The sequence below is a fragment of the Capra hircus genome, chromosome 14, assembly GCF_001704415.2.
Source record: "Capra hircus breed San Clemente chromosome 14, ASM170441v1, whole genome shotgun sequence".
NCBI classification, from domain to species: Eukaryota; Metazoa; Chordata; class Mammalia; order Artiodactyla; family Bovidae; genus Capra; species Capra hircus.
Genome location: NC_030821.1, coordinates 37,895,186 through 37,920,504, shown reverse-complemented (window position 1 = coordinate 37,920,504; position 25,319 = coordinate 37,895,186).

The window sequence follows — 25,319 nt, the reverse complement described above, 5'->3', positions numbered from 1 at the left end:
ATCCTCTTAATTTCCTTTTAAAATTTGCTGACTTGAATCAGAGCCTGGTTTCTTGTTTTACCCAAACTTAGCAATGAGGTCCGAGACATCTGGATTTATTCACGCATAAACATGAGGTTGCCTGTTTTGAGCTTTATTTTCATACTGCAGCTCTTTGAAAAACCTCTGATTGGTGTTTCTCCAAATGAATAGAGCTGTGTGGAGCACAGAGCAAGCACAAAATAATTGTTGTCAATGATGGTATTGACCGGGATAAAGTGTGGGAGATGATAGAAAGGGTGGTGGTGGCGGGTCAGATAATTCAGGATTGAAAAGGCAGATGAGGGAAAAGAGAGGTTGAAGCTTGGGTAGCAAGGGCAGAAGCGATGAGCACAGGAATTATGTAGGAGAACATGGAACAGGTGATGCAAATTACCCATATGTATATTACAAAGAAAATAAATTATCCACGTGTATATTAAATAAGAAGGAGATAGAGCAATTTTTCCATTAAATTCCAAGCAATGGGCTAGTTTATAGTAAGCCATCTTAAAGTCAATGGCATGGTTAATACTTTGTGGTGAGAAGAAAGTCAATGAATTCAAAGCCAAATGCATAGCTTTGCAAGCACGGACTTGTGAAGTAATCCACATTTCAGCTTTAGAGAGAATGTTCACATCAAGGAGCCTCGTAATTTAACATTCCTGGGTGTGATAAAGCAAGAATGGTCAGGGCACTTTGATGAGCATGGACACATTGACCAGATTTCAGGACATGTGTCTCTAATATTTGGCCCCGCCTCTGTGAAGCAGTAGCTCTGATTACAGTATTTTCAACAAACACTTTCGAAAATATGACTCTGGGGAGAAGAATACCAAGCCTGTGATTGCGACTGCAACACAAATTGGCTCCGAGGATCCTTTAATGAAAAGATTTCCACGTCATCTCCATCCACCTTTACCACCGCCCCCCCCCCCACACCCCAACCGCAATATTCTGGCCATGTTAGAGTGGATGTGAATTCCATAAACAGCATATGAGAGGAAAAAAAACACAACAACTGTATTTTTAGTGTCAAAAGACAGAAGGGAGAAGGGGGAGGGAATAAGATATAAGTGCTACAGACCCCTGGGACTCACAGCTATCTTGCTCCTTGGGGCTTAGAAGCTTCTTTCTGGCAGATGCTCCCTTGAAAGGTGGAAACAGAATTCAGACTTATAGCAGGTAGGGGCTTCCCAAGTGGTTCAGTGGTGAAGAATCCGCCTGCCAGTGCACAAGATGCAGTAGGCGCTGGTTCAATCCTTGGGTCAGGAAGATACTCTGGAGAAGGAAGTGGCATCCTCTCCAGTGTTCTTGCCTGGAGAATCCCATGGACAGAGGAGCCTGGCGGGCCACAGTCCAGAGAAGCGCAAAGAGTCCGACACGACTGAGCACGCACTCACTCACAGCAGGTTAGGGTTCAGGAGGCCTTGATGGGTGCTATGGGATCTGGGGAAAGGTGATATCAGTTGTGTTTGCAAGCTATGTTTCTGTCTTGCAAGTGTGGCAGGTGGAGTTTTCTGAGCAAATGTTTTCAGTTTCCTCCCTCTCAGGCCCTCATCTCTTCCATGGATTTCTGTGCCTCCCTACTCACCTACTATATGAGAATCCAGTTGGATTCCTGGATGGTTTATGAGCAAAACTTGGGAGAATTGAAGAGGGTAGGCTAGACAAAAAGGGGGTCAGAGACATGAGGATTGAAAAGGAGAGGCTGGTGGAAAGGGAATGGGATAGGGTAAATTGCTTAGTGTGGCAATGTGAGCATCTCAGTCAGTCTGTCGTGTCTGACTTTTTGTGACTGCATGGACTGTAACCTGCCAGGCTCCTCTGTCCATAGGATTGTCCCAGCAAGAATACTTGAGTGGGTTGCCATTTCCTCCTCTAGGGTAGGTAGCATGGCAATGCTGAGCTACAAAAGAAGAAGAGAGGAGAGAAAACAGGGTGGGCTATTCTGGAAAGGGACTTTTTTTTGCAAATGAGGGATGCTGAAGGAGTATACAAAACCTATGAGTGCGAAAGAAGGGTCTTGCCCTCAATTAGAACCTCTGAGAGAGATGAAAATAAAGATTCAAGTCTTCTTAAATTGCTACTTGGCAGCTGGGCTAGTCCTTTGAATATAGAGGCTCTGTGCGACCCCATAGATGGCAGCCCATCAGACTCCTCTGTCCCTGGGATTCTCTGGGCAAGAATACTGGAGTAGGTTGCCATTGCCTTCTCCACACTAAGACTCCCTAAACCTTGTTCCCATTAGCTCATGATATTAGAATGTGGAGAAGCAAATGTCTTCTCCAAGGGATCTTTCTGTCCCAGGGATCGAACCTGGGTCTCCTGCATCGCAAGCAGTTTCTTTATCGTCTGAGCCATGAGGGAAGTCCCTCTGAGAAGCTCAACTCTCCTATTATGAGACATTGGAAACTTGTTCTATATGATTTAGACTGAGATGCTTAAAGGAGTGGAGAAGGCAATGGCACCCAACTCCAGTACTCTTGCCTGGAAAATTCCATGGACGGGGGAGGGTGGTAGGCTGCAGTCCATAGGGTCGCGAAGAGTCAGACACGACTGAGCGACTTCACTTTCACTTTTCCCTTTCATGCATTGGAGAAGGAAATGGAAACCCACTCCAGTGTTCTTGCCTGGAGAATCCCAGGGATGGGGGAGCCTGGTGGGCTGCCGTCTATGGGGTCAAACAGAGTCGGACACGACTGAAGTGACTTAGCAGCAGCAGCTTAAAGGATTTGTCTTTGCAGGGCCCTGGTTTTCAATGGCTGTATCAGATGGAGCTTTATCTCTGCAAATGATGTTTCTTGCAGAGAAATTGCCCCTCCTTCATCAAGAATGTGAACTGTAAGACATCCTCAGTTACAGAAGCAGGCAATACCCTGGGAAGTTCAAAAGCTGAGAGAACTCTCCAAAGAAATTGAGATCCATTGTTTTAGGAAGATTATATTCCAGAGACATTCATTCAAGGTACTACTTCCTTCTTGCTTTCCAAGTTAAATTTCAGGGAAATTGATGTTTTGGTTATAAACTAGCTGAGAGTTTCATTTAATTTGTTCATCATGACCATAGCTACAAAGGGCTCTGCTCATTAAGGTATCCATTTCTTTTTCTTGTTTTTAAAATTTTCTATTTTAAGAAAATAAATAATACCCTTCAGAAAATAACTCTCTAATTACTGCTTTCAGTCTTTCAGAAGGTCCTAATGTGGTCATTAGAGTCCCCTTTCTGGTCAAATCTTCATTTCTTCGAAGATTACTTCTAGCTGTTACTTCATCCATTCTGTGGTCAAAGGGAATGCCCCTGAGGTACCTGTTTAAAGAATAGGGGGGTATAAGAGGGAACCATAAATAGTCCCAGACCGGGGACTCTTTGCAAGGCTTTGGTATAAAACAATTGCCTGAGTATAACTGAAAATTCCTATTTATGTATGAGGTAATATTTCTTAAACCTTGGCTTTAAAATCAGTCTGGGACATTAAAACTCTCAACCTCTCACTGTCTCCTCCCTTAGTGAACTCTGGGGAACAAATACCAAACCAAACCAAACCAAACCAAAAACTGTACTTTGAATTCCCTTATGTTTCAAGACATACACGTCAGAGGAAACTGTTTAAAATGATTTAGCCCAACACAAACAATTGTGAGGGAGAAGGAAGGAAGAAAAACTTGCCAGTTCACAAGATCATTTTTCCTCTACTTACTGCCTGCTTTTGCTGACCTGACAAATTAAAAATATGTTCTTTCCTCAGAGCATTTTAGACGTACTCGTAGCAATATTTTGAAAGAGGAAAAAGAGTCCTGTTTGCTTCCACCCACAGGCCTCTTGGACTTTGGTTCCCTGAGCATGATCCTGGGTTTGGAAGCCCTCCAAGTGACAGAAAATTGGCGGGTTCCTCATCATTGATTCCTCGCTAGCTCTTTGGGGAGAAGAGTTCTGCTCAAGACTTGGCTGTATTCTTAACTTGGCGCCCCAGACAGTTACTCAAAGTTCAAGGAACTTGACAGACAGAGGCTGTTTGTCTGGCGAAGCGATGTGAACTGGCCAGGCTGAGCCTGCCATCTCACGGCGGCACCTTCTGTCTCCTTCCAGGGAAGCTTGTTTCTGACCAGGCTCTCAAGGCTGTGCTCTGTGTGAGAAGACCTCTGCCCATCATGGGTGTGGCATTGGCCCTGTGTTGAGGCGAATTTTGGATCTTTCTAGAATCCTAATCCATGCAGTCTCATAGTGTACTGCAGGAGCAGTGGTAGTGTGTGTGTGTGCACGCATGTGCACGCATGTGTGTGTGTGTTTTATCCAAACAGTTTAAAAAAAAGACAGAAGGCTAAGACAGATTTCCAGGAAACAGACTGTGTTAGTCTAGACTAGCAAAATCTAGCCAATTTAATTTCTGAATTTGTGATCATTATTTCCATACTTATTTTGTATTTAATCTCCCTAAGAATGAGTTCAAAAGTGAGAAAAACAATGTTTGTGCACTGAGCTTTCAAATGACCAACCAATTTCAACTAGATGCCATGCTGGCATCTAGAGAGTTAAAATTTCAAGGATTAGATTTCTATATTGTTTCTTTGAAAAAAGAACCTTTGTGTGCATCTTTAAAAGCCTACTGTTTTTTTAATAGCAAAAGCAACACATGTCATTGTTGAAACTTTAGGAAAAAAAATAAGCAGAAAGAATAAAATTAAAATCATATGTGTTCTCGCTATCCAGATATAAGATAACACTGTTTTGTTAGGTAGGAATTGACTGAATTAGGTAGAACAGAATTTGAATTATGGGTTTAATGGTATGATTCAGAGCAAGTTCATCTACTTAAGCATTAATTTTCTCTAATTTTCTCTCTGTAAAATGAGAAACTTGTGTTTATAAGAGTGTTTGAAGATTGTGGCAAAATTCTGGGGCACAAAAATAATTGTTGATTGATAGTATCTGTATTTCACTGCCTAAACTACTCATCTTATAGCTTGTTATTAGTTTGTACCACCTTCCAAACATGAGCTCATTTAATTAGTCTTATGCTTCTTTCCTGTGTTGCGATGACATGAATTTATGGCTCCAGTATTCTGGTTCTTGGGTCTGTTACTTAACACTTGTCTGGGAAAAGAAGTATACAGAGCCATATTTTGTAGTGAGCAAATCTAGTTTCATCACTCCATTATTTTTGGCAGTAAATGATGTTGAGGCAAGTCTGAGACCAACTTGATTTTCCTCTTTTTAAAAACAAATTGTATTTACTTATTTGTTTGGCTGCATCCGGTCTTTGTTGTGTCCTGTGGGATCTTTCCTCGAGGCTCATGGACTCTCCAGTTGTGACACAGAGGCTCTGGAGCACACAGGCTCAGCAGTTGCAGCTCAAGGACTCTGTAGCGTGGGCCCAGTAGTTGCGGCTCACGGGCTTCGTTGCTCCACCGCATGTGGGATCTTAGTTCCCTGGTCAGGAATCGAACCTGAGTCCCCTGCATTGCAAGGTGGATTCTTAACCACTGAACCACCAGGGAAGTCCTGATTTTTTTCTTTAAAGGTGATTTATTTTACCTAATAGATGCCTGAAGATATTCTTCAAGTTCAGTGATGTACTCAGGATAAACTTTTATATTGATATTGTAATTTAAAGGTTCCTGGAACATGGTATTCACTTTTCATCTATAGTTTCATTAGTATCTTAAAATTCAGACAATTCTCTTGTATTATATCTTAGAAACTGTCTTCTATTTTGAGATTTTTCAATGCAAATGTATCAATTACTCTTATATTGGATTATGTCTATCTACCATATATTGTTTTCTGTATAATTGCCTTGTTATTTTTATTTGTATCCACTGTGTCAGTAATTTAATTTTCAGGAGTCTTCATTCTCTTTTATTAGCTCTAAAACGTGGCTGGTTTGTCTTTCATTTTGTTTACTTCATCTAGAAATCATCTTTTTAAAAATCTCATTTCCTTTCTATTTTATTGATTTGATCTTTTTGATTTTACTATAATGAGAAGGAATTTGAGTAATGTGCTTCTGTAGCTTTAGTTAAACTTTTATCCAGATTAGAATTTTCATCTTTTGCATAGTATGATGTCTTTTTCCCCCTTTATTTTCTTCTGCTTAATGCTTTTTTTGTCAGAATTTTTATTTTATTGTATTCTTTTATGTATTTTTAATTAAACTTTTTACTTTGAGATAATTGCAGTTGCGCATACAGTTGTAAGAACAATATAGAGAAATTTTGGATATTCTTTGTCAATTTCCATCAGTGATAACATCTCATAAAAACTATACTACAATATCACAACTAGGATATTAGGGTATTGGCATTACTACAACCAATCTTATTCAGATTTCCCAGGTTTATTTGTATAGGGATGTCTCAGAACTATTTTAGGTTTGGTTCCAGACCACTGCAAAAAAAGTGAATATTATAATGAAGCAAGAATGGAGCTGGAGGAATCAACTTTCTGGATTTCAGGCCATTCTACAAAGCTACAGTCATCAAGACAGCATGGTACTGGCACAAACCAGACATATAGACCAATGGAACAAGATAGAAAGCCCAGAGATAAATCCACACACAATGGCACCCCACTCCAGTACTCTTGCCTGGAAAATCCCATGGATGGAGGAGCCTAGTAGGCTGCAGTCCATGGGGTCGCTAACAGTTGGATACGACTGAGCGACTTCACATTCACTTTTTACTTTCATGCATTGGAGAAGGAAATGGCAACCCACTCCAGTGTTCTTGCCTGGAGAATCCCAGGGATGAGGGAGCCTGGTGGGCTGCCGTCTATGAGGTCGCACAGAGTCGGACACAACTGAAGTGACTTAGTAGTAGTAGTAGTAGTATGGATACCTTATCTTTGACAAAAGAGACAAGAATATACAATGGGGCAAAGATAGCCTCTTCAATAAGTGGTGCTGGGAAAACTGGACAGCTACGTGTAAAAGAGTGAAATTAGAACACTTCCTAACACCATACAGAAAGATAAACTCAAAATGGATTAAAGACCTAACTGTAACACCAGAAACAGTTAATTTTTGTATATGGCATAGGTCAGGGGTCCAGTTTCATTCTTTCGTATGTTGATATTCAGTTGTTATAGCACCATTTGTTGAAATGACTATCCTTTACTGTTGCACTGTCTTGGTATCCTTCCCCAAAATCACTAGACCACAAATATGAAGGTGCTTTTCCCTCTGAACTCTCAGTTCTGCTCCATTGAGCTATATGTCTGTTCTCATGGTAATTGCTGATGCCTTCTCTCTAGGCCTGTGTGTCCTGTCCCCTCTCCCTGCCTCCCCAATTCACTCATACCCACGACTACTTTTTGTTTTTTGGCTGTGCTGGGCCTTCGTTTCTACATGTGGGCTTTCTCTAGTTGCAGCGAGTGGGGGCTGCTCTTCATTGCAGTGCGTGGGCCTCTCATTGTGACGGCTTCTCTTGTTGCAGGCTTTAGGACACATAGGCATCACTAATTGTGGCGCACAGGCTTAGTTGGCCCATGGCATGTGGGATCTTCTCAGGAACTGAGCCTGTGTGCCCTCCATTGGCAGGTGGATTCCTAACCACTAGAACACCAGGGAAGTCCCGAACATGACTACTTTAAGACTGCCATAACTTCCCTTAGAGTCTCACCTCTGCTGGTTCTCAGGGCCTTGGGTGTCTTACTGCAGTCCTCTGCCTGTGATCTCTTGGTTCAGACACCCATGGTCTGCAGTGCTCCTGCAGCTCTTCCTGCGGCCACTGCTTTCAGCCACCTTCGCTTTGATATTCCAATTACACCATGGTTCCTAGCAGCCCTCTGGGTTAGGCAAGACTGAAACAGTCACTTATGTAACTCCCAGACAAGCCTGAAGGGTACAAACAGGTTTCATTTTTTTTCCTTCTTGTCCTGAGAAAGGAACTGGGAATTGGACAGCTTCCTCAGTTCACCACGGTGGGGTGGAGTTGGGAAAAGGGTGAACAGAAGCACCAGAATGTCCTCCCATTTTGAGTGTGACTTCCTCTTGTTTCGGGATGGGCCTGGTTGCTGTAGATCCCAGCTGGTGTCTACAGTTCCCGCAAAACTGCCTGGTGTGTGTGTTGTTTACTTGGTGTTTCACGGGAGAGCAGAGCCTGTAGCTTCCTAGTCCACTGTCTGCTGATGTCACTGCCCTGTTCCCCCATTTTTAAGTTTCCCACCAGTGTGTTGCCTCGGCTCTGGCAACAGTGTTTCTCACCCTTGGTTGTACAATAGATCACCTGGGGAGTTTTAAGAAAAATCCCAATATCCAAACCACACCCCAGACCAATTCGATCAGAACCCACAGAGAACGGACCAGGTCATCAGGATTGTTTTCTTTTTTTCAGACATTTTTCTTTGGTGGTGAAAATATAAATAGACAAAATTTGCCACTTTAACCATTCTTCAGGGTAGAATTCATTAAATCATTCATTTCAGTACACTCCTGAGTTTTGCAACCATACTTCTCTAGAACTTTATTATTCCAAGCAGAAACTTAGTATCCATTGAACACCAACTCTTCCTTCCACTTTCCTCTCCAGCCCCTGGTAATCACTATCCTAATTTCTGTCTCTAGAAATTTGTGTGTTCTAGACACCTCTTGTAAGTGGAATCATACATTTGTTCTGTTGTGTCTGCCTTATCCACTTAGCATAATGCCTTCAAGTTTTATCCATGTTGTGACATGTATTAGAATTTCCTCTTTAAGGGTGAACAATATTGCACTCTGTGTATATACCACATTTAGTTTATCTCTTCATCTGTTGAGGGACACTTGAATTGTTTCTACCTTTGGCTCCTGTGAATATGCTGCTGTGAACTTTGGTATATAAATATGTATTTGAGTCCTTGGTTTCACTCCTTTTGTGTGTATACTCAGAAGTGAAACTAGGGGATCATATAGTAATTCTTTAATATTTTGAGGCCCTTACATCAGTATGTCTTCAAGTTCCCCACGAGACTCCAAGGTGTAGCCACATTGACTTTTAATGCCATAGAAACTTAATTGTTTCTTTCAGCTAAATGTTACCTCTTCTCTTCTGAGTTCAGTTAACATTTTAATGAATCTTCCTTATGGCACCTGTTTATTTCTATGTTATGTTATTTATGTTGTTATACATAGTATTTGTGCTAGATGCCGAGTATACAATGACAAGCACAAGCCCCCCCCCCCAAACTAACTGGCTTCATGAAGCTTGTAATTAATTGGAAGAGACAGATATTAATTACACAATCATATAAATGTATAATTACAAACGGAATTATCTGCTAAGAAAAAAAGAAACATGGCTCTATTGAGGGAAAATTAAGAAAGAATCTGACCTAGATTGGAGGTGGGGGTTAGGGAGTCTTCCCTAAGGAAGAACTAATGGAGTTTAATTCAAAATTATGAGGAATTATGTCAGCATCTAGTAAGAAGAAAGATCATTCCAGGTAAAATAAACACAAAACATGGTACATGAAAGGAAGGTCAGTTTGTCTAGGATATGGGAAGCCAGGGGCCGATGTTGCAAGGAAAACTTGACCATTAACAGGGGATGGACCATCTAAGAGATTGCAGGTATGTTAATGATTTGGGTCTTTATGTAAGAGCAATAGGAAGCCATTGAAGGGTTTTAAGCATTGTAGGGTTTTTAGGAAAGATCATTCTGATTAGAGTGATTTTGAGGAAACCAGGTGATTACAGTGGTCCAAGAGAGATACTGCTTTCTTGGATGAGGGAGGTAGCAGTGGTGATGGAGAAAAGTGTCAGAGTTGAGAAATACTTAAGATGGATGATCTTTGATGATAGATTTGATACAAGCAGCCAGGGGAGGGCATTGTCAAGGTTGATGTCTATGTTTCAGACTTTCCCAAAGCTTTGAGGTTATGACTATGTTTGATTAAACTTTGTATATCTCCTGAGTAGCCTGCACAAAACATATGTTCACTGAAAAATAATCTTCAAATGAATTAATGAGTCAATAAACCAACCATTATATTATATTGGACACACTCATATCAAGCAAACTAATAATATTATCTTCTAGATTCTTTTTTTTTTCTACAGATGGATATTTACATGGTTATCTGAACTGAATTCAGTTCAATTGACTTCATCATAATGAATTGAATTAAACTCAGAATTTTTCTCCTGCTACAGCTAGCATTGTGCTAGGCACTGGAAATACATATATAGGCAGTATATTATCTGCCTATAGATAGTTCCAAATATAGTGGAAAAAATACACACAAATACATAGCTACAACAAAGTATAATTATAAAAATTATAAATGCATACTTTAATTGCAGAAGAAGTATAGAGGAGGCAGTGATTGATTTTTTCCCCCTGAGATAGCAAGGAAGCTTCTCAAGGCAGAAACGGAAGTGCAACATAATCCAAGCTGAGGATTTTTTTTTTTTTTAATGTACTTGCATATGTGGAAGAATAGCAAGCTTATTGTGGTTAGAGCATGGGATACCAGGCAGACAATACCATCATGGTGGAAAAGAAGCTGAGAAAGATGAAGGAACAGGGATATTTGATCAGAGGCCAGAGCATCATGACAGCATAAAGACTGGAAAAAATGAAGAGGCCAAAGTATACTCCCTAGTGCATTGATCCTAAGATATTTTTTAAATTAAAGGATTTTGCGGTTAAATAACTTTGGTTCAGTTCAGTTCAGTTCAGTCGCTCAGTCATGTCCGACTCTTTGCGACCCCATGAATCGCAGCACGCCAGGCCTCCCTGTCCATCACCAACTCCCAGAGTTCACTCAGACTCACGTCCATCGAGTCAGTGATGCCATCCAGACATCTCATCCTCTGTCATCCCCTTCTCCTCCTGCCCCCAATCCCTCCCAGCATCAGAGTCTTTTCCAATGAGTCAACTCTTCGCATGAGGTGGCCAAAGTACTGGAGTTTCAGCTTTAGCATCATTCCTTCCAAAGAAATGCCAGGGCTGATCTTCAGAATGGACTGGTTGGATCTCCTTGCAGTGCAAGGGACTCTCAGGAATCTTCTCCAATACCACAGTTCAAAAGCATCAATTTTTTGGCTCTGGGCAATGGCAACCCACTCCAGTACTCTTGCCTGGAAAATCCCATGGACAGAGGAGCCTGGTAGGCTGCAGTCCATGGGGCCACAAAGAGTCGGACACTTACTGAGTGACTTCACTTTCACGCATTGGAGAAGGAAATGGCAGCCCACACCAGTGTTGTTGCCTGGAGAATCCCAGGAACAGCAGAGCCTAGTAGGCTGCCATCTGTGGGGTCGCATAGAGTTGGACACGACTGAAGCAACTTAGCAGCAGCAGCTTTCTTCACAGTCCAACTCTCACATCCATACATGACCACTGGGAAAACCATAGCCTTGACTAGATGGACCTTTGTTGACAAAGTAATGTCTCCGCTTTTCAATATGCTATCTAGATTGGTTATAACTTTTCTTCCAAGGAGTAAGCATCTTTTAATTTCATGGCTACAGTCACAATCTGCAGTGATTTTGAAGCCCAAAAATATAAAGTCTGACACTGTTTCCACTGTTTCCCCATCTATTTCCCATGAAGTGATGGGACCACATGCCATGATCGTCGTTTTCTGAATGTTGAGCTTTAAGCCAACTTGTTCACTCTCCTCTGTCACTTTCATCAAGAGGCTTTTTAGTTCCTCTTCACTTTCTGCCATAAAGGTGGTGTCATCTGCATATCTGAGGTTATTGATATTTCTCCTGGCAATCTTGATTCCAGCTTGTGCTTCTTCTAGCTCAGCATTTCTCATGATGTACTCTACACAGAAGTTAAATAAGCAGGGTGACAATATACAGCCTTGATGCACTCCTTTTCCTATTTGGAACCAGTCTGTTGTTCCATGTCCAGTTCTAACTGTTGCTTCCTGATCTGCATATAGGTTTCTCAAGAGGCAGGTCAGGTGCTCTGGTATTCCCATCTCTTTCAGAATTTTCCACAGTTTGTTGTGATCCACACGGTCAAAGGCTTTGGCATAGTCAATAAAGCAGAAATAGATGTTTTTCTGGAATTCTTTTGCTTTTTCCATGATCCAATGGATGTTGGTAATTTGATCTTTGGTTCCTCTGCCTTTCCTAAAACCAGCTTGAACATCTAGAAGTTCATGGTTCATGTATTGCTGAAGCCTGGCTTGGAGAATTTTGAGCATCACTTTATTAGCGTGTGAGATGAGTGCAATTGTGTGGTAGTTTGAGCATTCTTTGGCATTGCCTTTCTTTGGGATTGGAATGAAAACTGATCTTTTCCAGTCCTGTGGCCACTGTTGAGTTTTCCAAATAACTTTGGTAGACATGGATAATTGCACCTTGGAGATTTGTATATACACTGGCATATCAAAGGCTCTGCAGGATAGACATTGGTTTAATTGTGTTTGATGCAGTATTTCTCAAACTTATTTGACCAGTAAAACCCCTCTTCTCCCATTTAGCATCACACCTATTGACATCCTGCAGGAGATAGCAGTTTGAAAAGTGCTGTATTGGGCTATAGATTGAAAATGGTTGTCAACTACAAATTGGCACTTGCCATCCACCTCTACAAGGATTAAATGATGTGCTTATGCAGCTGCTGATTTTCAACACCCCCTAAAAAGAATTTGGTGTCAAGAGCAGAAATGAGGTACTCTGTGCTCTGGGAAAAACTGGTAGAATAGGTCTTCAGATAGTCAGATATTTTCAGGAGCTGATTTTATGAGCCCAATTCTTATATTTCCTCATATCAGAAAAGCACCAGAATCCTTCATGGTGATATTTGCTCCTTGTGACTAGCAGAAACCTTCTGCAAAAAAATACGTGTTTGATTGCATGTACTCCCTGTTTACCAAAACCATATATATACTGACCCTTTCCTTCTACTTCTTTGAAGCAGTTTCTCAGAGCTATGTGAAATGCTGTCTCCGGAGGTATAGTCCTCATTTTACCCCAAATAAAACAACTCTCAACTCTCACTTTGTGCGTTTTTTTTAAAGTCAACGGTTTTTTTATATGGTTTTGCTGTCATCAGGGTCAAGGTATGAAGTGCGTTTTTGCTGCTAATGAGTGTGTATGATGTGACAATAAATCTTTCTAATGGAACACTGAGCTGAGCAGGATACAATAGAGAGCAGGGTTCAGCTCTCTGCTGGCAGGAGGCAAAAGAAGAAAGACACCAAGTGGACGTTTACTAAAACACCCAAAATGCCACTCCAAGAGTAGAAAAGATGCGGTGGTTAGACTCCTAAACTCTTGTGACCTTGAAAGTAGTGGATTGTTTTATAAGCACTGTGACACACTGTTATACGCCAGTAGTGATGGTGTTGCCATTATTACTGACTTGTTTAGTGTTGTTTTGAACTATCACTCCTTTTGAGATTACTGCCCACGATTCTAATATTTGAAAGGTTCCATGAAAAGAAGAAGTTCAAACTCATTGCTACATCCTTGTCCATGACTGAGGGACACACGGAGTGTCCATCCCAATTCTAAGGGACCAGCCATTGGGTGGGCGGGGGTTTCAGTCAGATGAACAGAGCTCAGTGGCTGCTATTGTTTTCCTATGTCTGGCATCTATTTCCCCTTTAGGTAAAACATTCTGATTTTCCTTTCAGGAACAATTTCCTGAAATTTACTTTGGGTTCAGTTCAGTTCAGTTCAGTCGCTCAGTCATGTCCGACTCTTTGCGACCCCATGAATCGCAGCACGCCAGGCCTCCCTGTCCATCACCAACTCCCAGAGTTCACTCAGACTCACATCCATCGAGTCAGTGATGCCATCCAGCCATCTCATCCTCTGTTGTCCCCTTCTCCTCCTGCCCCAATCCCTCCCAGCATCAGAGTCTTTTCCAATGAGTCAGCTCTTCACATGAGGTGGCCAAAGTACTGGAGTTTCAGCTTTAGCATCATTCCTTCCAAAGAAATGCCAGGGCTGATCTTCAGAATGGACTGGTTGGATCTCCTTGCAGTGCAAGGGACTCTCAAGAGTCTTCTCCAACACCACAGTTCAAAAGCATCAATTCTTCGGTGCTCAGCCTTCTTCACAGTCCAACTCTCACATCCATACATGACTACTGGAAAAACCATAGCCTTGACTAGACGGACCTTAGTTGGCCTAGTAATGCCTCTGCTTGTGAATATGCTATCTAGGTTGGTCATAACTTTTCTTCCAAGGAATAAGTGTCTTTTGAGTTCATGGCTGCAATCACCATCTGCAGTAATTTTGGAGCCCCCAAAAATAAAGTCTGACACTGTTTCCACTGTTTCCCCATCTATTTCCCATGAAGTGATGTAGTTCAGTGTAAAAGAGCCATCTTATTCCTACGTGGTAGTATGGCATACTGCTCTTTTCCTCAAGTTTCTATTTTACTCTTCTGTTAATAAATTCTTTTGCTACCCAATGGTGCATGGGTTTCTTCTATGATGATTTTTGTCCTAGGGAGCAATATCTTTTTATTTTTTACAGGATCCTTCCTACAGGTCCTAGATCGTACATGTCATATCACTGGGACTAAAAATACAATGAATAAATGATGACTAGATATAGCATAAAATATCTCTTCAATCAATTAGAGACTTGCTAACCCACTTCACTGCAATGTAAGCCATTATAGGGTACCCAACAGAGCCCACCTAACTCTTATTTTCTCTGAATAATAATTACAGCAGGCTTTTATTTCTGGCTTCTTAAGGACTTACCCATAAGTTTAGATCAAACGGCATCCTGGCAGCCTTTATATTTTCCAAGAGAAAAGAAATATTATCTTGGTATTCCACTCACAGAAATTTGCTTTTGCTTTTTCTAGGGTTAAAGTTCTTGGTTTGCAACCTTTAGTGTGCTTTCAAGTATTTTTTATCTGATCTCCCTTTTGAAGCTCATGTAGCTCTTCCAAGTCTAGAATAAAACAATTCTTCCTTCTATCCTTGGATTTCTTTAAAAACAAATAAAAATAAAAGACATCTCATTCTCTGGTCCTCTCTGCTTATAATATGATTTGGAACTCATCTAAGAAGGTAAGTTTTACCTGAGGAACTTTTGGTCCCAATGTATTCATCTTTCTTGTACAACTGTAGTCTGATCTAAGCTCACTTTACTTTTAAATTCTCTCACTTGGGTGAGACAAGTTTATTCAAAATAATATGAACTTTTGGGTGAGTCTCATACGTTTTTTTCATGGCGTTGGATACTAGCATATTAATAGAGTAGCAGGAATAGAACTCTACTATACTAACCCATTGTATATGCGTGTGTGCTCAGGTGCTCAGTCATGCTTATCTGACATGCTCCCTAGGACAAAATAGGACAATTTTTACCACTTCCAGCAGAGAAAATCAGAGTTCTTCTACTGGAATATCAAGGGCTCATTTACATTTCCTTTGCATGTTACAACTTTTACAACTGTAAAGGAAATGTAAACGAGCCCTTGATCCAGTAGAAGAGCTCTGATTTTCACTGCTGGAAGTGGTAAAAATTGTCTTAGGGAGCATGTCAGACAAGTACACCTTGTTTCAGTAAAACTCACTGGGTTTTAAGAGGAAAGACCACGACTTTATCCATGTCTGGAAATCTTGAAAGGCTTTAGTGCCAGAGGAAGCAGAAAGTATTAATAGACACAGTTGTCATCTTGGATTTTTTTTTAAAGGTGTAAAGAGAAGACTGGGCTTCCCCGGTGGCTAATCCCCAACATAGAAGCTTCCCAGACCAAGACTGGATCAAGTAGGATATTTAAATGATGTACTTTATATGAGAAAACAGGCCTTTGGTGACCCAAAGGAAAATTATAGCATAGCAGGTCCAGTAATATCCCACTGTTCTGAATTCATTAAGGAAAAAGGGAAACTTCACACTGGTAAAATGTCTGGATCATTATTTTCACTCATTCCCAGGTGGCTCAGTGATAAAAGAATCCGCCTGCCAATGTAGGATATGCTGGTTCAATCCCTGGGTTGGAAAGATTCCCTGGAGGAGGAAATGGCAACCTGCTCCAGTATTCTTGCCTGGAAAATCCCATGGACAGAGGAGCCAGGCAGACTACAGTCCATAGTGTTGGACAGAGTCAGACATGACTGAGCATGCACGCATTAAAAAAAAAAATTGCGAAATTCCTGCTACATACCAGGAACCATCCTACGTGCTAGAAATAGAGCGGTGGAGAGACAGGCCCTGCCCTTGTGCAGTTCACTTTCCAGTGGGAGACAGACAACTTATATAAATGAAATTAATAACTTTTTCTTATTGGCAACAATGAGAATGTGAACAGAGACACAGGATGGGGCATGACTGGTAGGGGCTGGAGTGAGGTGAGGACTCGACGAGGACCATCTAGGACACTGCCCTCTCAGGACTAGAGGTTCTGACCTCTCACCACATCAGGACTGGAGCTGACTGATGAAAGAGAGCCAGTCCTGGGAAGGTGGCAGGGGAACATTTTAGGCACAAGAACAGCAAAAGCAAAGCCTTTGTTTACCTTTCTATGTCTCTAGAAAGTTGGGTGAAACAGTTTTCTGTCCAGTTCTTGAAGGGGTGTCCTAGCATGGGAGAACCGCAGTGCAATCTGCGTCCGCCTGGAGGCTTTGGTGGGGGAGCAGATTCTCACCGGAACACTGGCTGTATTTTCTTCTGAGGGGCACTCGTAGCCACAACCTTGGTGGGAGGTGGGACTGGAGTTGGAGGTGCTAGACCTGAGCTGGTGGGTGCCTGCGCTTCTCCTAGGCTCCACGGCGGTCATCACCCTGACTGCTGGAGGCAGGAATGGGGCCTGACTGGTTGGAGCAGCAGCCCTGAGGTAATAAGGTCTCTCCTGGGTAGGACGGAAGTCTCTTTTGTGGTTGGGGTCTTGGCCAGGGCTTGTGAGCTCGGGGCTGTGCTTCTCTTCTCTTCACGTTGCCCTCTGTGAGTATGCCTTGGCTAGAGACTGGGTCAAGGTCTGAGGAACTGGAGTCATACTCATAAGCTGGTTTCACCCCCTCCCAGTATGGTCACAGAGTGTGCCAGCAATGGTGGGCTCAACACTGGAGCTGCTCTGCTCCCGCCTGAGTGTGCATAGATGTGTGCTGGTGAGTTGCCCCCACCCTGGTCACGGCTGGGCCGGGACCGAGGTGGTTCCTTCTCTCTAAACGTGTCTTCTCCTGGGCACCTGTGACCTTCACCTCAGTGGGAACCTTGCACTAACAAGAGGGTATGGAGTAGGAGCCAATGCGGGTGGGGGCACACGAGGGCAGGCCTGGCAAACTGGCCAGGGGACGAGCGCTTCTGCATCTGCTGCCTCTGTGCTGTGCCCTGGAGCAAACAAGCCTGTGCTCTTGCTCTTCAAGAGTGGGTCTAGGTTTCTCACAGCACTCCAGTAGCCCCCCTACTTTTCAAACAAGTTAAGGGGGTGCTGGAGAAGTGATCTCACTGGGACTTACATCCCTAGTGGGAGATCCAGAAGAAAAGTGGGATGTCACAGGCTCGGGGAAACTTGCTGAGGAGCAAAGGGTTCAAGCTGTGTATTAAGCATCCCAGTACTGGGGTCCCACATGGGGAAGATAAGCCCCCGTGTTATCGTTGTTCTTAAGACTCTTGAGAGTCCCTTGGACTGCAAGGAGATCAAACAAGTCCATCCTAAAGCAAATCATCCCTGAACATTCACTGGAAGGACTGATGCTGAAGCTGAAGCTCCAATACGTCTGTCACCTGAGGCGAAGAGCTGATTCATTGGAAAAGACCCTAATGCTGGAAAAGATTGAGGGCAGGAGGAGAAGAGGGTGACAGAGGATGAGATGGCTGGATGGCATTGTTGACTCCATGGACATGAGTCAGAGCAAACTCTGGGAGTTGGTGATAGACAGGGAGGCCTGGAGTGCTGCAGTCCATGGGGTCACAGAGAATCAGACATGCCTGAGTTACTGAACAACGATAACAAGGGGGCTTATCTTCCCTGTGTGAGACCCCAGTACTGGGATGCCTAATACACAGCTTGAACCCCTTGCTTCTCAGCAAGTTTCCTCAAGCCTGTGACATCCTCCTTTTCTTCAGGATCTCCCACTAGGGACGTGAGTCCCCACAAGATCACTTCTCTTCCTCCTTGACCGACTCCATGTGGATCTTTCTTTACAGCCTTGTTATTAGGAGAAGCCATCCTGCTAGTCTTCAAGTGTATTTTTTTTCAAGAGTTGTTGTGTATATGGTTGTAGTTTTGTTGTGTTCTGAGGGGTGGTGAGCTCAGCGTCCTCATGCTCCACCATCTTGGTCCCACCTCACAAAACCTTTTAAGGCAGGTGATCCTCAGTAAGCTGCTGGGGATAAAAGGTAACCAGAATTTAAACAGACAAAGAGGGGATTTCATTTGTTTCCTCTGTGTGTGCATGTAAGAGAGAGGAAGAGAAAAAAAGGAAATTTAATGAGAATTCAATGATATCGAAGGACTGAAAACTAAGTGGCTGGCAGACATTCCATATCTCTCTTCTCCCTTTTCCCTAGAAACCCTGTAAGCACCCCCCACACCGCAAATGCTTAAATGAAGTCTATTATATCAAAAACTAGAGAGAGTTTTTGTTTTTGTTGTTGATGTTTAAATAGTTAAGTGACATGGTTGAGTGCAGTGGCATGGGCTGAAGCCAACAGTGGTCATGAGAATAAAGGGAAAACTTTGGCAGACTTTGGGCCTCTGCAGGCATGGAAAAAGAGGTCAAACTGACCTTATCCATCATTCATAGGCCAGGCTGCTCCAACAAACATCTGGAATTCATATGTAGCCACAAAGGCAGCATCTTTCTATCTCGTCTCCTGTCTTCATAGCTGTGTTGGGAAATGTGCATGTCTGCAATTTTGGAGAGGGTTTCTGAGGGTTAGATTGAAGGTGATTACACAATCTTAGAACCTCACGTTTTCTGGTCTCTTCTTCACCTCCTTGGGGAAGAGCTGCTCTGCTAGCCAGTGTAAGGGACCTCGCTCTTCTCTGTCATTTCAGCTCCATATCTGAGTCTCTGCCCAGACATTTTGTTCATTAATTCACTCATTAATTTGAAAAAATTTATTGAAGCCCACTATATACCAGGTATTGTTTTAAATGTTGAGGATTCAGAGCAAATAAAACAGATAATAATATTTATCTTCATGGAGTTTAAATGTTAAACCATTTCTTCCACCTTGATTGATACTAATTCTGTGTCATGCTGAAAAATTGATGCTTTTGAAATGTGGTGCTGGAGAAGACTCTTGAGAGTCCCTTGGACTGCAAGGAGATCAGATCAGTCAATCCTAAAGAAAATCATCCTTGAATATTCATTGTAAGGACTGGTGTTGAAGTTGAAGCTCCAATAATTTGTCCACTTGATGGGAAGAGCTGACTCATTGGAAAAGACCCTGATGCTGGGAAAGATTGAAGACAGAAGGAGAAGAGGGCAACAGAGGATGAGATGGTGGGATGGCATCACCAACTCAATGGACATGAGTTTGAGCAAACTCTAGGAGATAGTGAAGGACAGGGAAGCCTGGTGTGCTGAAGTTCATGGGGTTGCAAAGAATCGGACACGACTTAGTGACTGAATAATAACAACAACATAGTGTCACTAGAGGGAAGAGAAAATAACCACTTGTCATAGAGGCTGGTACATTCCCTAATGGAGGTTAGGATTCCCTGGTGGTTTAGACAGTAAAGAATCCACCTGCAATGCAGGAGATCTGGGCTCTATCCCTGGGTTGGGAAGATCCCCTGGAGGAGGGCATGGCAATCCACTCCAGTATTCTTGCCTGGAGAATTCCTATGGACAAAAGAGCCTGGTGGATTGCACTCCATGGGGCTGCAAAGAGTCAGACACGACTGAGCAACTAAGCACAGCACTGTGGAATTATTGAACCTATCCTAGGGAATCAGGGAGGGTTTCTTGCAGGTGGTATCAGCCTTGGGCAGGATGATCGTGGAAGGCAGGTAAAAATTTCCACTACCTTCCTAGGGAGGACTAACATAAGACAGATTAACAGGGGAAACACATATAAATTTTATTTATATGGAGCCAGAAGAAAAATGAAGACTCAAACAAATGACTAGGCCCAAGTGTTACTACAGCAAGTTGAACAAAGGACAGCCATTTTTGCTATAGTATAGACGTAACCAAAACATATGGGGGATCTAAAGGAAGATGAGATGTTTTAACAGAGTTTGCTTGTCACATTTCTCTAGGCATCTACTCCCTGTCTCTGGTGGCGAGAATGTTTCTTTCTCCTGGTAGTGAGAACACTATTCGCATTGAAATTTAAGCTCCTATTTTTTGGAAGAAAAAGGGAAGTCAGGGTGCCTTCCTCGCATTTGCAGTTCCTCAAGTGTCTTTTTTTTTTTTTTTTTAATGTGGACCATTTAAAAAATCTTCTATAGAACTTATGATAGTATTGCTTCTGTTTCACGTTTTGGTTTCTTGGCTTCAAGACATATGGGATCTAAGATCCTCAACCAGGGATCAAACCCACACCCCCTGCACTGGAAGGCAAGTCTTAACATGGACCACCAGGGAAGCCCCTTTCAAGTGTCTTTAACTCAAAATAGTCAGCATGCCAAAGTGATACATTTTGGGGTAGCATGTTCTGAACCCCTTCAAGTAGGAATAGTTAGGTGAGAAAATGGGGCAGGTGTTCCTGGAAGAGGGACAGCAGCCTGGGGGACTAACCCCAGCATGGCTCTGGTGTGGGGCAGGGAAGGAAGGGTAGTGCAACCTTAGGATTCATAGGAAAAAATTAATCTAATTAAGTCTGAGACACACCCCATAGTGTGGAGAAAAGGAAATTAGTTGTTAATCCTGGTTTAAGGCATGACTACCTTTGGAACAAAGGCCAAGTCTTCCTAGAGAATTCCTGTACTTTTCCCAAGAAGAAGGTTTTGCTTCCTTTATGAAATGGGGGTGTTGGGCTAGACCATCTCTGAAGTCTTCTCCATCCTGACTGTGAAAAGGAGATGGGGGTTGTTTCCACCTGATTTAGACTGTGGCTTAAAAGTAAATCAACACTTGACTGCAAAGACCATTGTGCATGTAAGCAAAGAGCTCAGGCTGGGCGAGGTGCCTTCATTTCACCAAACTACAGAAGACTGGAGCAAATGCTTCAAGACGGGGAATGTGAATCCCTAGAGCTGAGAGACTCTGAAATTCTCTGGATGTTTCCCAAACAAATGTAGCCGGTTTTAGCTTCCATTCCTTTAAAGCTCTCAGGCAGAAGGAGTAAAGTGAGGGGTGGATTCCCACTGTGTCCAAGGGGACTCTTGGTGGCAATCAAGGGGAGCAACCTCTGTCTTGGGAGCATCTAGAGGACTCAGAGATTGGCTGAGGGGCTGAAGGACCATCAGGGAACAAGGGAGCATGGGGGCCTGAAGACCCACAAGGAGGATGTTGCAGAAATGTTTGGGACATTGTACACCCTTGTTTTTTCCAGAGTATCTGACCTCAAATTATCCCTCCCATCTTTGGGTTACCAGCTGGAGATTCAAATCCCCAGTGGGGATGATTGGTCACTTCACTCCCTTAGCCAAAGGGGAAGAATCCAGCCCCTCAGTTCGGCTTTCCAAGTAGCCCCCTATTCGCTTGGGAAGAAAAAGGTCAGACTTTTAAGGGGTTACGCTTTGTGTGTCTGGGGACTTCCCAGGAGGCACTAGTGGAAAAGAACCTGCCTATCGACCCAGGAGACATAAGAGATGCAGATTTGATCCCTGGGTCGGGAAGATCCCCTGGAGAAGGAAATGACAACCCACTCCAGTATTCTTGCCTGGAAAATGCCATGGGCAGAGGAGCCTGGGGGGCTACAGTCCATGGCATCGCAGAGTCAGACATGACTGAAGCAACTTGGCACACATTTTGTGTGTCTAAATGAGAGGCTGGAACCAGCATGCTGGCCAGCAAGAAAGGGGCTGCTGAGTCAGGTTTGATGACTTCAGTTCTGTGGCAGTCCCCAGATTGGTTGCAGAGAAGCAGACAGAACAGAACCACTTCTTCTTCTCTCTGTACCATTAGAATGTTGGAAATATTCAAAACCAGTGATTTTGCCATAGAAAGCAGCAGTATCTGCACCTTCAGGAGGATAAGGTGCTTGGGTTTGTGTCTTACCCTTGTTGTGGGTGCTGCCGGGGCTGTTAAACCACCCCCGCCCTCAGTCTTGGCGAGGGAAGAAGTCAAGAGTAGCAATTGGCAAAGTCCATGGCCAGGGTGGGCCGGCCCCTCCCATTGAGGCTGAAGGCTGATGTGTTGCTACGTACCTCAGCACAGCCACTGGGGGTGGGGGTGAATGCAGTGAGAGGTCGTGGGAGGAACTGACATCACCCCCAAAGACCAGACTCGATCCTAACCTTGATAACCGGAAGCTGGGAGGCTACGAGGAGCTATATGGGCGAGCAGGTGAGGAGAGAGGCTGTGCTTGCACTCCTGGGTGGGACAGAGGATGTGGGAATGAGGGGAGCTCACAGACACCAAAGAGCACCGTTTAGAAAGAACCCAGGATTCCCTGGCTGTTCAGTGGTTAAGACCACCTTGCAATGCAGAGAGTATGGGTTCGATCCCTGGTCAGGGAGCTATGATCCAACATGCCTCTAGGCCAAAAAACCAAAACATAGAGCAGAAGGAAGAACCCAGCCCTGGAGACCTGCCCACAGGGGCCCTCAGCCTGTCTGAGGCTGCAGGGCAGCACCTAGAGGCAAGAACGGAGGCCGGGGTGAGAGGTTGACTCCAATGCAGGGTACATGTCCCCTTTGGCCACCTCTGAAGGTCCCACTGATTCTCCCCCTCAAAGAGACAGAATTTGGTTGCCTGCAGTGGTAGAGAGATTGAACAGCTAGGGTAGAGGTGTCTTACCTCTTATTTTCACCTTCTGTTCCTACACTTTCACTCTTCCCAGACCCTGGAGTGGCCTGAAGTAGTCAATAGAGGTAAAGCAAGAGAAGCGGATTCAGGTGAGGAGAGGGAAAGACCAGACTCCCCACCTCCATCGCTGCTGAGCCCTGCAGAGAGAAACCATCAAGGCAGAAGGCTGCTGGCAAGTCTGAGAGGGAATTAGGTACAAGCTGTTATCCAGTTGGGAAATACAGGTCTGAGATTAGAGACTAGTACTCTAACTCAGGTTTTTGAGAAGAGTCTTTCATAAAGTGGGATCAAGAGAATCTACATGGTGTCATGTGGCAATCCCATTCCTGTTCATTCATTCATTTGACAGATATCAGTTGAATGCTTGCCAGAGGACGGCTGCATCTACAGAGCTGGTCTTTCTGTACTTGGGGCTTCTCTGATGGCTCGTTCTGTAAAGAATTTGCCTGCAAACCAGGAAGACTGGGTTCGATTCCTGGGTCAGGAAGATCTCCTGGAGAAGGGAATGGCAACCTACTCCAGTATTCTTGCCTGGAGAATCCCATGGACAGAGAAGCCTGGTGGGCAACATTACATGGGTCACAAAGAGTCGGACATGACTGAGCGACTAACACTTTTCTGTACTTAGCATTGAGAGAGCTCAAGCCCTGTCTTGAATTTCTATAGCTGTTGGTAAGATCCCCCTAGTGGTGCTTAGATCCATCTTCCAGAAGACACTGACGTGTCCTTTCTTGTTATTACCAGCATTGTTTAATCTAAAACGCACCCACAATAAATCAGATGAGTGATCCTGGACTGAATAAGGAATATCTTATTATTGTACTCTGGTAGTTTATTTTCCAAATATTCCTAAATGAGTCAAGTACCCAGAAATGGAGAATCTTTCATCCTTCTGAATCCTGCCTGGTAGGTTCAGAAGTACCAACACCACCCACCATTCTGCTCCTGCCTCAGATCCTAGGAGAAGGGGGCTGTTTCTCACCTCTCTGTCGCTAAATTAGAAGTGAACCACTTTCTGCAGCTGAATTAGAGGTTTGTACTGCAGCCAAAACACAGTGTGGATTAGACAACTAAAGATGTCTTTTCAAGGGAAACAAAGAAATTAATTAAAACCAGACAGGAAGTGTCTCCGGTGCAGTGTTTGGCATTGTACCCTCTCTCAGGCCTGCGGGAGCCAACAGGGAGGGTGTGATGTGGCAGGTGGTGGCTGGAAACCTTAGCCAGACCTTGGGGTTAATGGCAAGCCCCTCATGGGATGGGCGGCTGCCACCACTGTGAATGCTGGAGAGCAGGCTGCTGGAGTGTGCCCAAGGCAAGGAGTCGGTGTGTGTGTGTGTGTGTGCGTGTGCATGTGTGTCAGTGTGAGTGCATGTATAGGACCTGGGTTGGAGGAAGGGAAAAAAGCCATTAAAAAGTCTTAATGGTGATAAATGAGCACCTTTTCTTCTTTCCAGGGTAAAGGGACAGTCAGATCTCTGAAGGAACAACAACAGCAAAATGACACGCTGGGAGTCAAATAAGCCAGGCACGTTCATTACTATTATATGATTAATGTTATTTGATATACAGTAGGTCCCATATACGGAGAAGGCAATGGCACCCTACTCCAGTACTCTTGCCTGGAAAATCCCATGGACGGACGAGCCTGGTGGGCTGCAGTCCGTGGGGTCGCTAAGAGTTGGACACGACTTAGTGACTTCACTTTCACTTTTCACTTTCATGCACTGGAGAAGGAAATGGCAACCCACTCCAGTGTTCTTGCCTGGAGAATCCCAGGGGCGGGGCTGCCGTCTATGGGGTCACACAGAGTCGGACACGCCGGAAACGACTTAGCAGCAGCAGCAGGTCCCATATAGGGCTTCCCTATATATGAACCTTCGAGTTTCGAACTTTCAGAGATGCAAGTGTGCATCTGTGCATCTGGTTCCAGCAAGGAACCAGAACCTGTGCCATCAGTGTCAGGCGTGAATGACATTACAGCTTGCCCTCTGTCTTCTATTGCTGACGACCCTTCAGCTCTGCCATCTCCCACCTCCTCTCTCTCCTCAGTAACTCTTCTTGCCTGTTCACTCGATGCCAGCCCCTGTATGCCAGCTGTTGTACTGTTCTACTGTATTTTTCAAAGTACTGTACTGTAAGATTAAAATTCTTTTTATGTATAATTTGCATGTCAATGTATGGCAAAACTAATACAGTATTGCAAAGTAAAAAATTTAAAAAATTTTTAAAAAATTAAAAAAAATAAATGAAGTCTAACCAAAAAAAAAGAAAAATATTATAACCCATTATAGTACAGTACTATATAGCCAATTGTGTTATTTGGGCACTTAAACTGACTTTGTTGGACTTAAACAAATTGGACTTAGGAACTCGCACTCTAAACAAAACTCATTCATATGTGGAGGACTTACTGTAATTCACTGAGGTGAGTGTTGTCCCATTTTTAGAGATGAGCGTGGTGATGTAGACAGGGATCAGTTACCCTGACAATGGTTAAATGGTGAACAAGTGGCATTACT